A 15,567-nucleotide genomic window follows, 5' to 3' on the forward strand; every position below is an offset into this window, starting at 1 on the left:
AGCACCTCCCCCTTATGTTGGTTGTCAAACAAAGAGAAAATTCCCCAAATGGTGGACTTTAAAGGCACATGTAGAAAAACGTAGGGAAAATATGTAGTATACAAACAGTAGTTTATTCATTTCAAAACATCATAAATACATCAATAAACAATATAGCAAACATTGTGAGGAATGCGATTCATGCACTTATACATATATGGGATGTTGGTGCCAACATCCCATATATGTATAAGTGCATGAATCGCATTCCTCACAATGTTTGCTATATTGTTTATTGATGTTTTTATGATGTTTTGAAATGAATAAACTACTGTTTGTATACTACATATTTTCCCTACGTTTTTCCACATGTGCCTTTAAAGTCCACCATTTGGGGAATTTTCTCTTTGTTTGATTGTTACATTTTAGGATGTGGCACAATTTTGCAGTCAATTGCCGACCTACAATTTTTGCTTATGTTGGTTGTCATCTTGAAAACTAAAGACAGACAGTTAAACATAACTTTGGTGTCAGTGTTTAGATACTTTAAATAGAGAACAGCGTCTTTACAGCCCTGGTGCCCCAGTCAAAGACTGTATTTGGCTCTTTGATATCTATTTTGTGGCCCTCAATCCCCACCAGCCAGCAGTCAGTGTTTTTCTTGCCTAGGTGCTTATTAAGAAACAAAAATAAAGCAAAAACATAACAGCACTAACCTAATCAAGAATAAATATTAATGAAACTGGCTATATGGAGCACCAATGTGGAAGCATTGATTTGTAATGGGAAAGTAATGGCAGTGATTTCTAGCAGTAACATGTAATATGTCCTCAACCTCAATTAATTACATGTCTGCAGTCTCTGAGTATGTCCTTTAGCACTACCCTTTAACAGTGGCAGTCCGTCCATTAGGGGCGTGCGGGCGCCGTTTCCCCTATCCATGCATCTGGCCCCCTAATCTACATGCGGGGTGCCGGATGCATGGATTCCAATGGGTTTTTTTTTGGGGGGGGGGGTTTGAAGCATGTGACTAGAGCCAGAGGCTCTAATAGGCTTCAAAAAAGAGTGGGCTTGGGGCGCAGAACAGAGTGAAAAGTCATCACAGCACTAACCTAATCACTGGCCCATGATTGCCTTCAGAAAAATACAGTCCTGTCCTGGATGAAGTTGAACCTTTAGTTAATGTGAGAGCAGAAAGAAATGTGGGCTTCCTCTCACCACGTTTATATTTCTAACTGCAAAATAGAAAAATATGATATGATTGTTCTAAGGTCAGACTTGCTTTTGCTAGGTTCTAAGCTATGTTGCTATGTTGCTAAGTTGCCTCCTTAATCAGTGATTGCTTTATGAATACGGCAAAATGTATTTTGCTCTAGAACTGCAGGTCACAGCATGCTCAATCACTTCAGCTCCGGAAGGTTTTACCCACTTCCTGACCAGGCCATTTTTTGTGATACAGCACTGTGTCATTTTAACTGACAGATCTGCCGTTTGCCTTGTTTACACAGGCAGATGGCTGATCCGTCTCTCCCGTGAGCGATCAGCGGGTTGCAACGGTCATTGTAGCCGCCGGATCCGCTGATTGGCTCCAGCTGTGTCCAATCACAGTGGAAGATGTGCGCGCATGACTAAATCATGTGCACGAAATCACGTACAGGTAAATGTACATGGGGCAATCCAGAAGTGGTTAAAAGTACATTTGTATCTTTCTTAGTTGGAGAATCAGAAGAAAGTGATGTACCAATGCAAAATAAAATTAATATTATTCATTGGGGAGAGGCTCTTTGCAAGCAGCTGAAAGGGAAAAATTGGAAAAAAAAAAATCTCGCATGGGGGAGATCTTAAAGCTGTGATTGATACATGATTCTCAGGTACAACATCAGAAACACTGCATTGAGCCATCATTTAAATCAAATAAATGTGTAATACTTTTGCATACTTCTACATTATTAATTTGCTTGCATACAGCAGCAGCAACCTAATATGGTTATTTTTCACATTTAAAAAAAGTATATATATATATATATATATATATATATATATATATATATATATATATACACATATATTACACACATATCAAGAAATAAAAATACACATTTCTTTGCCAAGAATATGCAAATTCTCAAAGAAGTCTCCCATAAATCCATTGTCATTGGTGATGCCCACATTAAAAACTCTACAGACCCGGAGCACATGACCAATCCTGATGCTACTGCTTGCCAAATGACAGCTCCACCAAATTCTCTGGATGCTCTGTGTGTATAGCCTGTCCACTGCCAGAAAAGAAAGTCACATGTGCTGCACCCCCCGCAGATTAGGTGACAACTTTGACCAATGACAGTGACTTGCAATGCATTATGGAATGTTCAGTGGAACAATTTCTGATGCACATCCAGGATGTTCAGATTTAATTTGAACATCTGAATAGTCAAAGTTCAGTGCAAACTTAACCACTTCAGCCCCGGAAGATTTGCCTGCTGAATGACCGGGCTTTTTTTTTTAGATTCGGCATGGCCGATTTAACGGACAATTGTGCGGTCGTGCGACATTGTACCCAAATAACATTGATGTCCTTTTTTTCCCACAAATATAGCTTTCTTTTGGTGGTATTTGATCGCCTCTGCGTTTTTTATTTTTTGTGCTATAAACAAAAGAATAGCGACAATTTTGAAAAAAACACAATATTTTGTACTTTTTCCTATAATAAATATCCCCATTTTTTTTATTTTTCTCAGTTTAGGCCAATATGTATTCTTCTACATATTTTTGGTAAAAAAAAAAAAAAATCGCAATAAGCGTATATATATTGGTTGGTTTGTGCAAAAGTTATAACGTCTACAAAATAGGGGATAGATTTATAGCATTTTTATTATTAATTTTTTTTTACTAGTAATGGCAGCGATCTGCGATTTTTATCAGGACTGCAACATTATGGCAGACACATCGGACACTTTTGACACATTTTTGGGACCATTGGCATTTATACAGCGATCAGTGCTATAAAAATACACTAATTACTGTAAAAATGTCACTGTCAGGGAAGAGGTTAACACTAGGGGGTGATCAAGGGGTTAACTGTGTTCTCTTGGTGTGTTTCTAACTGTAGGGGGAGCGGAGTGACCTAGAGGAAGTGACGGATCACGGTTCCTAGCTAATAGGAAATCACGATCTGTCACACCTCAGAGAACAGAACAGGGATTTGTGTTTACAAACACACTTCCCTGTTCTGCATCTCGTGCCCATGATCGCTCGTGGCCGGCAGTCATCGCGACTGTCAGCCACCAGTATCAGCACCCCCGTGTGCCTGCTATCCTGATCCCCCGAGCCGACGTATAGCTACGACAGCTAGCGGAATTGTGCCGACCTGCCGCAGTAAAATGATGGCAGCTGGTCGGCAAGGGGTTAAAGTGATTGTAAAGGTTCATTTTTTTTTCTAAGTAACAAACATGTTACACTTACCTGCTCTATGCAGGGGTTTTGCACAGGGCAGCCCCGATCCTCTTCTTCAGGGGTTCCCCCAATGGTGCTCCTGGCTCCTCCTCTTCATCGGGTGCCCCCACTGAGAGCTGTTTTCCCTGGGGGCACCCATGCGGGTGCGCTCACAAGTCCCGCTGCTGCGTACATTGACATAGATAGTAGGACTCGGCCCTGTCCCTCGCTCCCATTTCACTGGATTTGATTAACAGCAGCGGGAGCCAATGGCTCCTGCTGCTATCAATCTATCCAATGAGGACGGAGACAGCGGCTGGAGTCGCTGGGCTTGTGCATATCACTGGAACGGATGGGCTCAAGTAAGAAAAAGTGGGGCTTTGGGGGCAGCTGCAGCACAGAATGTTTTTCACCTTAATGCATTCAATGCATTAAGGCAGGGGTCTCCAAACTATGGCCCTCCAGTTGTTCAGGAACTACAATTCCCATCATGCCTAGTCATGTCTTTGAATGTCAGAGTTTTACAATGTCTCATGGGACGTGTATTTCCGCAACAGCTGGAGGGCCGTAGTTTGGAGATCCCTGCAATAAGGTGAAAAACCTAGAGACTTTACAACCCCTTTAAGTTCAAACAGAATCAACAGCTTATCCCTAGTGCTTATCCCATGGCAGAAATTAGAAGGGAACAGGCAACACAACTTCTTCTTTTAAGCCAGTCTTTTTTTAAAAGATTATTCAGCAGTTACAGTAAGTCTGAATTCTTCTCCAGTTTACTAACAGTTTTTTACTGGCACAACACTCTGTCTTATTATGCATTCTGGCAACCCAATAACTGTGTGTGGGGGGTGGCTCTTGTGTGTGCCCCCTGCCTCCACGCTGCCTCGTTACCTCAGCTCCCGGTACAGACTACCATTCCGGCCCTGGCTTCATGCCTTCCACACCTCCCAGTATCAATTCCATGTAAGCACATAGGGTGGGCTTACCTGCCTTTCCCTGTCATAATCAGTTACCATTAGATTAATTATACTTCACTACACTTTATAGATACTTCTCAGCATCCGCCCCTGATGAGTGGTTTACACAAAACGCATCAGAAAATTTGATGATGCAGACTCATGTTCATATCACACCATCAACTCAGAACATGCTCCAATCTTTTTCAATCATGGTTTTACTGTTTCCCTTTTTTATATATTTTTATAATTTTTTTTACTCCCTTTGCTTATGCTACTGTATTGTACATATATGAATTTATTGAATGTATCAGTTGTGACCACTACGTGGTGCCAAGTCGATATATATTTTATGTACCCTTGATACCTTTATTGCATGCACACATATTATGTGTGTGTGAACAATTATGGATTGATATTCACTACAATGTTTTTCCTCAAGTGTTTGTGTAATTGATATGTTTCAATTAGCAGCAGGATGAATTCTGAAGTGTTTCAGGCAATATTATCTGCTCATATTCAGCAAAATGCTTCAGAATTCATTGGATGGTGCTTCACAGTGCAGATGGACAATGACCCGAAGCATACTGCGAAAGCAACCAAAGAGTTTAAGGGAAAGAAGTAGAATATTATGCAAAGGCTAAGTCAATCACCTGACCTGAATCCGATTGAGCAGGCATTTCACTTGCTGAAGACAAAACTGAAGGGAAAATGCCCCAAGAAAAAGCAGGAACTGAAGACAGTTGCAGTAGAGGCCTGGCAGAGTATCACCAGGGATGAAACCCAGCGTTTGGTGATGTCTATGCATTCCAGACTTCAGGCTGTAATTGACTGCAAAGGATTTGCAACCAAGTATTAAAAAGTGAAAGTTTGATGGATGATTGTTAATCTGTCCCATTACTTTTGGTCCCTTAAAAATTGGGAGGCACATATACAACCTGTTGTAATTCCTACACCATTCACCTGATTTGGATGTCAATACCCTCAAATTAAACCTGAAAGTCTGTAGTGAAAGCATCTTGTTCGTTTCATTTCAAATCCATTGTGGTGGTGTATAGAGCCAAAAAGATTAGAATTGTGTCGATGTCCCAATATTTATGGACCTGACTGTATGTAGACGTGGGGCATGCAATAACATTCACTCGCTGTATACAAGGTAGGAATGCAAGGTTTACATAAAGGAGTTTTTGGGGCCTAGTTCCCTAAGTGAATACTTGTGTGTGATGTCGGTATCTTTCAAAGAAAGGGGCTGGGTTTTTTCTTTTACCAAGTCGGCAGGCTTTTCTTATCATGATTGACAATAATCTGCATTGCAGTACTATGTGATTGATAGTGTATTAACATGGTTTGGAGGTTTTTTTTGTCAATAAGTGAGAAATTTTCATTTACTATTTACGTACATTTTTTTGTGAATTAGTAGGCGTACTTCTCCCCCCAATGTTGATAGCATGTGGCCTGGTTTGGTTCAGAAGAGGGTATAGTGCATACTCACTCCTTCCTCCTTTCCTGGCCTGCCAGGCAGCATACTCAGATAATGATCTGGTAGAGACTTTTGCAGGACCTCATGCTTTTTTTTCTTCTTTTTATTTGTAGCATGCCTCTTAAAATCCATACCAAACCTGAAGGGTTTACTTTAATGCATGCATTCATGCCCAGGAGTTATCATCATTTTTGGCAACCTTTCTTCAAAACATTTTGACATCTCTAATTCATTTTCTGCACTGTGACTTGCTTTCCTTCTTATTTGTTCAGCTTCATTTGCTCTCTAATAGCAGGAAAGAAGACTAATCACTTTCTTCATGTTTGGCTCTTATTAGGGTTATTACACTTGATATTTCAATGCCAAGTAGATTTTCTCTGTTGAGCTTCAAAGTACAATTAAATGTGTTTTTTCTTTTCGTGTGAGCAGAAATATCACACCACAAAAATGCACTCTGGATTTCCGGATCAGTTTTTGCTTACAGTTCACATCACACGCAGTTCCAGTGCGTTTTTGATACAGTTTGCTATGTTCCAGTACAGTTCTGTGCAGAAAAATGCAGCACGCTCTACTTTATTTTCTTCACCAGAAACAGACTGGAAACTGACTGCACTGGTGTGAACTAGAGCCATTGGAATACATGGATAACACTATGCGTGCATTTTTAGTGCAGAAAAAAAGCGCATGGAACTGCATCTGGTGTGAACTAGCACCATATTTTGTAAAAAATATATATATGCTTCTCTTAATGCTTTTAGGTTTGTTTGCCATATTTTACAAACAAATAATAAAATTCTATCGTTATATCTAAATGAAAGTTTGATATATGATGAACACGATATCTAAATAATGCTTTCTAAATTCTACATATCTCTTCTATATTTTAAAAATGTGTTTTAGCAGAACAATACTAAATAAGCATAAGGAGAGTTTACTATTTCCTGCATTCTGCTCGTACCTCTCTGCATATATATTTTGCTCTTATATTGCCAGTACGTATTTTCTCCATTGCACTCACTCTCTCTTTAGGCCATCACTAGCTTAAAAAATAATTTAGTACAAATGTTAAACCAACAAGATAGAGATTGCTAAAGACTGGCAAAAGAAGCCTGTACAACAATGTTTTCACTTTCTTTACCATTTGTTCTATTTATATCCCTCTTTTACAATGATGCCCTGTACACACGGTCGGACATTGATCGGATATTCCGACAACAAAATCCATGGATTTTTTCCGACTGATTTTGGCTCAAACTTATCTTGCATACACACAGTCACACAACGTTGTCGGAAAATCCGATCGGTCTGAACGCGGTGACGTAAAACACGTACGTCGGGACTATAAACGGGGCAGTAGCCAATAGCTTTCGTCTCTTAATTTATTCTGAGCATGCATGGCACTTTGTGCGTCGGATTTGTGTACACACGATCGGAATTTAACTGATTGGATTTTGTTGTCGAAAATTTTATAGCCTGCTCTCAAACTTTGTGTGTCGGAAATTCCGACGGAAAAAGTCCGATGGAGCCCACACACGTTTGGAATTTCCGACAACACAATCCGATCGCACTTTTTCCGTCGGAAAATCCGACCGTGTGTACAAGGCATTAATGTGTCTTCACCCTTATTTGCATATCCTCAAGCTATTAAACCTTTTTGGCCCGTACACGCAATCGGATTTTCCGACAACAAATGTTGGATGTGAGCTTGTTGTGGGAAAGTCCGACCGTGTGTATTCTCCTTTGAACATTTGTTGGCGGACTTTCCGCCAACAAATGTTGGCTAGCAGGTTCTCAAATTTTCCACCAACAAAACTTTGTTGTCGGAATTGCCGATCGTGTGTACACAAGTCTGACGCACAAAAGTTCACGCATGCTCAGAATCAAACAGAAGGAGTCGCGCTGGCTATTGAACTTCCTTTTTCTCAGTTCGTTGTACGTCACCATGTTCCACGTTTGTAATTGTTGACCAACATTTGCGTGACCGTGTGTATGCAAGACAAGTTGGAGCCAACATCCTTCGAACAAAAATCCACGGTTTTGTTGTTGGAAAGTCCGATCGTGTGTACGGGGCATTTCTCTTTTGCAATTGTTTTGCAGCCTTTTTATGCACTTTCTCTACAGTTCTTTTCTGCACCCCTAATTTTTATACGCTGTATATTCTTATGTCCCTCTCTCATTCCTTATGTCCCTCTCCCTTGTCCCACTCTGCCTTCAGTAGGTATGGCTCAGAGGAAACACCCACTAACTACAGTATATCGGTCACGCAGAATGTGTTTATGTGTAAAATAATTTGCAATGCCTATATCTGACTGGTCAGCGATATTCATTTGTAGCCAAGTGCCATAGCTTGCTGAACACTTAAGATTTTTAATTTCAGATACTGCGTTGGTGCTTACTGAACAGTAGGGTAGCTCAGAAAGCCTACTTTTCTTTTACCATTTAAAAGCTGAATGTTACGCATTAATATAGAATGGACTCACAAACATCTACAGTATGTTGTAGTTATCCATGAAAACCCACATTACCTTTGCGATGCAATTAGCAACCTGCTTGAAGTGTGGGGCTGTCATTGCTTGACTTTTTCCAGGAAAATGCTAGTGTCCTGCTTTGTCTGGCTTTATAGATAGATATAGATATGGGATTGTCAGGGAGATTGACATGTAGAGCATAATACTGTAGTCATCGATTGTATAGTTCCAACTAGGGGCACTTTTATATACTGCCGTGCACATTAGATTAGATAACATGGGTTGGCAATACTAATAACCAGCAGATATAACACAGGTATACTGAGAAAGAAACTCATTGCGTATATGCTGTAATTAAACACAACATACATATAATTTAAGGGCGGTAATATGAATACATTTAGTGGTATTACACTATATACCCTTTTCTCTTCATTGCCACACGTCTAATAGGGATATTTGATCACCGGTAAAGTTGAAAAGGTGATATCCATTCCTGGATATAGGATATACCTGACGTCTTTAATATCGGTGGAAGAAAGGTGATATTTTTACCAACACACAGAATATACCCAGCAGTCCTAGTCATTGAGGGGAGGCGATATTTCAATCTTAACATCAGGCGCATTTAAAGATTATTGTTGGTGAGTGGGAACCCAGGAGGGGAGCACGGAGTGTCACCAAGATCCATACCAACTGTATAAGCTGCACAAGTTCAACACACCATATGACTATATGGATGGACTTTATATGATTGCACTTTGCACTTTATTTGATTTGCACTATTATTTGCACTACAATTGCACTGAGCCCTTTATATTATTAATTAATATTATGATATTAATTATATTTATGTAGGCACTTTATCAAATATTGTTTATTGTTCATTAGAGCAGCGCTGAGCATAACATTCACATTTCTTACCATGTATTAGATACTGTGTACAGCACCTGCACTGTATTTGAAACTGTACAACGTCTGCACTGTATTATATACTGTGTACACCACCTAAAGTGTATTTAAAACTGTACACATACTGTGTACACTGCCTGTACTGTATTAGAAACTATACAATGGCTGCACTGTATTATATACTGTGTACACCGCCAGAAGTGTATTAGAAACTGTACATCCTGTATTATATAATGTGTACATCACCTGAAGTGTATTAGAGACTATACACCACCAAATGCACTGTATATATAGGCTACACTGAATGCAGAGTATATAATATATATATACACACACACTGCCTCAAATGTATTATATACTGTACACTGCTGAATGCACTATATATATATATATATATATATATATATATATATATATATATATATATATATATATATATATATATATATATTATGCTACGTTGAATGCAGAATAATAGATAGATAGATAGATAGAACTCCCTTGTGTTTTCTGTCAGTTGGTGATGATGTCACGGGGGCGGAGCTGTGGGGGGCAGGGGTGACAGGCGTCGCCTGGCAAACGCCCAGGATAAAGCATGGAGATACAGAAACTCCAGTGCTGTATGCCACAGCTAGAAAGGGAAGTGTACTGGTGAATTTCCTCCTGACAGGGGAAAGGGTGGCTGTGCTGTTGTCAGATATTTTCTAACTCTGCTGCCACCCCAGTTGACTACGTATCCAGGTAAATCTGTTTCTTTTAAAGAGCCAGTAAAAAAAAAGAGAGAAAAAAAAAGAAAAATGGAATAGGAGCTTTTTTCTTCTTATTATCTAAATCCTGTCTTTTTGTTGCTTTAGCTATGAGTTCAACACAGCCCCAAAGAGCATGAAGATCATCGGAAAGGTAGGAGGGGTCTACGGGGGCCACAAACAAAAGAGTGCCATACACCATTCTAATAAGTTGTTCTGTTTTTATAGGAGCAGAAGCCCTAAAAAAACACATTTGCGGAAGAAAAAGTCCCACCACCGCTCAAATTCTCCTCATGCATCTGGGTCACGCACAGGGCATAGACCCCAAGCAACTGCCAGCCCAGGCCGCAGTAAATCTCCAGCAGCAGAGCCAAGAGAGACAAGAGGTTATCCGGCTGAGGGCCTCTGATGGGCTTGTTCAGTACCATCCGCCCCTGAGAAACTCTTGTGCACAGAATGCATAAGAGATGTAGCCACAGATAAAGAGACAGAGGCGCTTAGGATAAAAAAACAGGAAATCCCCCAAAGAGGGGTTTTTTAGCAGCCAGCAATAATCAAAGGGTACAAAAATGGATAGCATACTAAAATAGTTTTTATTACAAAATATCAAAAAATTGCTACTGACATGTATAGTCAGAACATTAACTGTGGTACAGAAGCAATGGGTTAAAAACGACACCAATGGCATAAGATGATACACGGTATGTTACACCATATGCGGCAGTAATACAATAGTACAAAGGTTTTGTATGTAAGATCCTGACACGTTTTGACCCCAATGGGTCTTCTTCAGAGGGTATATATATAACAACTGTAAAGGTGCAAACATATATTAGAATACTTCGAGGAAAAAAGGAGAAAAATCTATAAACAAATCTATTTGTATATATCATTACCGGTCACATTGTAGTCAGAGGTTTCAAATAGTCTTAGTGTAGAGAGAATTCCTTATTGCTCTATCCTAAAGTTTTTCCAGCGGTCAGCCGAGGAGCAGATTGCAGGTGCATGCCTTACGAGGAGTCACACACCAAATAATTCCCAAACCAGGGGGGCAACAGAGAAAGAAGGGTATGAGCGGCACCTAAGGTAGAATGTCATAGTATAATACACCAAGTGGACAACTCCGGGCAATGTTTGTAAACTTAAAAGAATTTACCTATATATTTATAAGGAATTGTATGGTGGCTGAGTATACATAAGTGTTAATAAGTGTTGCATATGACTGGTCCATGCATAAGAACCAAAAAAGAAAAAAAAGGAGAAAGAAAAAGAAACCAGGTGAACCAGTGAAACATGGGAAGGAAAGAGGGGGTGGGAGAGAGGGGGAGGGGGGGGAGGGAAGGGAAGGGGGGGGGGAGTGAAAGGGAATGGACTGGTGAGGTGGGAGTGAGACAGAAAATAAAATAAAATGCAAGGACCCATTTCAATAGCAAACACTCGACTTACGAAAATGTGACAAAATGTGAGGAATTATCCTAAATTAGGGAGAGTGCATGGGGCAGTGGCAGTGTGATGATGTGAGGGCCAGTGAGGGGCCAAAAAAAGACAAATAGACAAAAGACAAAAAGAAAAAAAAAAAAAAATTGATATCATAAACCTAATACATAACACCCTGAAAAACCGTGAGGTGAAAAGGTATATTAAGTGAGTGTATGAAAATCATGAATTGCAATCATTACCTTGACTGGTGTGTGGATGATCCATCAGATCGAAAGAAAAAGTGCACAAATGTGAGGAAGTCTGTAGTGTTGAAAAAATAAGTCAGTTGAAGGTATCCATAATGGTAAATAAAACTACCTTGGCGTGGACCACACATCATGGAATTTAACGGCAACATGTAGGGAGTCTTACCAGTTCACAAAGTTATAGCAGCATATGAGCGTCCAGTGGGGCAATAGGGTAACACTGAAGTTCCCACAGCGCCCAATCTATTTATGAAGGAGGTAAATTACTTGAATGTAGTACAGGTGCTTCACTCCTCCCTCTTCGTTCATCCCTTCTGATGGGGACAACGACGTGAAACGTCACTCGGTGTGTGGCTCCTCCGGCGTTCCGGAAGAGGGAAATCCTGGATCCACCGCCGCTGCCGCCGCAAATGCGGAAGCGCTGTGACATCACACGCACGCGCATGGGATAATGCGCGCGGGGGCGAGTGCACAGTGCTAGGTAGTGATCCGCAATGTCGCTGGCAGGGAGAGGAATAGCGTCCACCATGGTGCTGCCACCTAGTGGGCGCATTAGGGAGACGCAGGGCCCTTGCGTCTCCCCACCCTGCCAGAAAGGCATGCATGTAACAGAACCGCCCCCCGGAGACACGGCCGAACTTACAGACCTGGGAAAAAAAATGACAGATGCAAGGAGGAGAAGAAAAGAAAATAAAGGAAAAAGAAAAAAGTTATTAATGTTGTTATAAATACGGGGCCAGTGCTTAATTTTACATAATGTGCCAGTAATAACAAACACGTACAGTGTACATTGCCAGTGGTGAACGTACATAATTACAATTGTAATGACAGGCATAAATAGTAATTAATAAACTTTTGTAATGGACTGTGAGCTAATTAAAGTGCCAAATAGAGTCCCTACAAAACTAGAAAAATAATAAAAATAATGAAAATAATAATTTGTTTTAAATGTATTAATAGTAATGTAAACACATGTATTTGTAGTAGCGGAAAATGAGGGGTCGCATGGTTGAATACGATCCCAAATGTCCAATTAACAAGGCAAAACATGGAAAAAGCATTGTGAGACATTTCAGGAACCGAGGAGTGGATATATTGGGTCGGGGGCATATCCCGGATAGATTTCCAGGGAGCCCCCAGAGCCAATCTATCATACCGATGGTTACATATTAAAAGACAGCATGAAAAGAGTGTATACCCAGGTGGGGACATGTATGTGACCATGCAAAACAAGGACAAAAGATGGAGGGTTAAGAGACAGTTCCAACTATAAAGGGAGTAGGGATTTAAAATGCCCCACTCATTGTGTTTTACCAGAGGAAAAACCTCGTAGAAAAGGAGCGAACGAGATAGACTCGTTAAGGCCAGGCGGTGATGTGGCCTGTAATTGGAATATCCATCTCTGTTCTTTTTGTAGTAGGACCTTATTCCAGTCACCGCCTCTATTTGGGATATGCATCCTATAGAGTGCTGTGAAAGTGGAGTGCTTGGGTACTATATAATTGTGCATGGAAACAACATGTCTGCCCACTGGAAGATACGTGTTACCTATCTGCATGCTGTACATATGTTTGGATATGCGTTTCCAAAATTCCTGCTTGGTCTTTCCTATATAATAGGCGCCACATTCGCACTCCATTAAGTAAGCCACACCTCGAGTCTGGCAATTCACGAAGTGTGTGGGCATAAATGTCTTTCCATTGGGAAGAGGAAAAATCTTTTCTTTTCTGATTAGCGAGCAATAAGAACAGCGCATCTGGGTCACGCACAGGGCATAGACCCCAAGCACCTTCCAGTCCAGGCTGCAGTAAATCTCCAGCAGCAGAGCCAAGAGAGACAAGAGGTTGTCTGGCTGAGGGCCTCTGATGGGCTTGTTCAGTACCATCCGCCCCTGAGAAACTCTTGTGCACAGAATGCATAAGAGATGTAGCCACAGATAAAGAGACAGAGGCGCTTAGGATAAAGGATTATATCCATGAGGCGGTTGGTCTCCAGCGCAAGTGCTTCCGAGACTAAGCCTACAGTCAAAAGCGCATCTAAGCAGAAGCGGGACTCACCACCGGTGCTTGAAATATCTTCAGGAGACTCATCAGAGTCTGATGAACCGACAGAATATTTATTCGACTTTCAGCTCATAGAGCCTTACATTATGGCAGTGAAGGAGGCCACAGAGTGGGAGCAAGACTCCCAACCACCGAAAAAAATTAAGAGATATTTCCCTAACCTGTAGAAGCAGGGGCAATCTTTTCGTTCATGATGGAGATCCGCGAGTTATTCGAGGAGGAATGGGAAAAGCCGGAAAAGAAGGCAAACCTATAAAACCGCTTTTTAAAATTATACCCATTCAAGGCCTCAGACGCTGCCTTTTGGGAGTCAGCTCCAGGAGTAGATGCAGCCTTGCAGCACTTAGCAAGGCAGCTGTCACTGCCGTTGGAGGATTCTACAACCTTCAGAGACCCAATGGACAGGCGCACAGATGCAGATCTAAAGAAAATCTATTCAACTGCAGGCGCAGCCTGCCACCCGGCCATAGCTCTAACCTCGATCTCCAGGGCTCTAAAGGTCTGGGTCACAAATGTGGAGACGGCCCTGAAGTCTGGAGTAGAGATGGTCAGAATCATTATGGCGATGGAGGAACTTAATCTGTCAGCCGCCTTTTTGGCAGAAACTTCCATAGACCTGGTGAAACTGCTGGCAAGGTTCATGACTTTTTCGGTAACAGCAAAAAGAGCCCTGTCCTGTGGTTGCACCATTGGGTGATGCATCTCAAAATGGGCACTCTGTAACATCCAGTACAATCGCAGGATGCTATTCGGACACCCTGGAAGAGACTATCAAACAAGCCACTAGAGGAAAGTCGGGTCTACTACCACAGAAACCCAAAAGGAGACAGCAAACTGTTCATTCAGGCCAATCAGAGTTCAGAAGAGCGTGTGAGGCCAGGTCATATAGACCAGGTCGAGAATATGCAAGATCTCAATGGAGAGGCACACAAAGCTCCTTTCTTCGGAACGTGAAGTCCAAGGCTGCTCAGACTGAAATGAAGCAGAGAAGTCATTTTGACGGTTTGGCCATCCGTCCCCTCCAGGTGGGTGCCAGGTTGGCGTCCTTTTGGAGGGTATGGGCGGAGAAAGTCACGGACCAATGGGTCCAGAAAACAATCAAACATGGTTAGAAGATAATGCTTCAAGAAAAAACACCGGACATCTTTGTCCAGACAGAATGGCAACAAGACCAGAGGAAATGAAGGTGCTTGCAAGAATATGTGACCGAGTTACTTCAAAAGGAAGTAATCTCACCAGTTCCACTAAAGCAGCAGAGAACAGGAGTTTTTCTGGTGCCCAAAGCATCCAGAGATCTCAGACCAGTCTTGGTAGGAAGACTAAGATCTTTGAACCACTACATCGATCCCAAAACATTCAAAATGGAGTCAATATTTACAATTATATCACTTCTGCAACCAGGGGACTGGCTAATATCAGTTGATTTGGCAGATGCCTACCTTCATGTCCCAATCAACAGGCATCACCAAAAATACCTAAGATTTATGGTGGGGGAGAATCATTTCCAGTTCAAATGTCTGCCCTTCGAAATCAGCACAGTACCTCAAATCTTTTCCAAATCTTACTAGCTACCATTGCAGTTATACGTTTGAGGGGGATAAAAAATTTCCACTACCTAGACGACATCTTGGTAGTGGCCCGCGCAAGCGAGGAGTTAACACAACGCGAGGTGGTGCTGAAGATTCTATCCAAATTTGGCAGGATTATCAACAAGCAGAAGACCCAGTTGGTTCCGTCCCAAGAGATGCAGTATCTAGGGCTTATTTTCAACACAAGAAGAGGGCAGATCTCTCTACCATATCGAAAAATGGCTGAGTTAGTAGCCTGCATGGACAGTATGATGGAGTCC

The sequence above is a fragment of the Aquarana catesbeiana genome, linkage group LG01 (assembly GCF_042186555.1).
Source record: "Aquarana catesbeiana isolate 2022-GZ linkage group LG01, ASM4218655v1, whole genome shotgun sequence".
NCBI classification, from domain to species: Eukaryota; Metazoa; Chordata; class Amphibia; order Anura; family Ranidae; genus Aquarana; species Aquarana catesbeiana.